This window comes from Penaeus monodon, chromosome 27 (assembly GCF_015228065.2).
Source record: "Penaeus monodon isolate SGIC_2016 chromosome 27, NSTDA_Pmon_1, whole genome shotgun sequence".
NCBI classification, from domain to species: Eukaryota; Metazoa; Arthropoda; class Malacostraca; order Decapoda; family Penaeidae; genus Penaeus; species Penaeus monodon.
The window spans coordinates 2,843,738-2,844,051 of record NC_051412.1 but is presented as its reverse complement, the minus strand read 5'-3'; the positions used below and the strand labels follow the sequence as shown (position 1 = coordinate 2,844,051).

Below are 314 nucleotides of genomic sequence, written 5' to 3'. Positions count from 1 at the left end.
GTGCGCGTGGTTGTTTCGTGTGAGTGTGATTGGTTCGTGGTGGTTCGTGTGCGCGTTCGTTTTCGTGTGTTTGTTTCGTGTTCGTGTTCGTGTCCGTGTGCGTGTTTGTGTTAGTGCTAGTGGGATAGGTGGTGCATGTGTGTCCGTGTTTTTGTTTCTTGATCGTGTTTCGTGTTCGTGCGCGTGTGTGTATTCGTGGTGATTCGTGTGCGCGTCCGTTTTCATGTAATATTTTCGTGTTCGTGTGCGTGTTCGTGGTGGCTTCTGTTCGTGTGCGTGTTCATGTATGTGTGTTTGTTTCGCGTTCGTGTGCG

General features: G+C 50.0%; 1 protein-coding gene across 1 annotated transcript in view; it reads left to right on the top strand.

Moving 5' to 3' along the window:
* The window catches only part of LOC119590333 (bile salt-activated lipase-like), a 33,006-nt gene that overhangs the window by 21,689 nt on the left and 11,003 nt on the right, over nt 1-314 (top strand). The gene's annotated exons all lie outside the window — the stretch shown is intronic.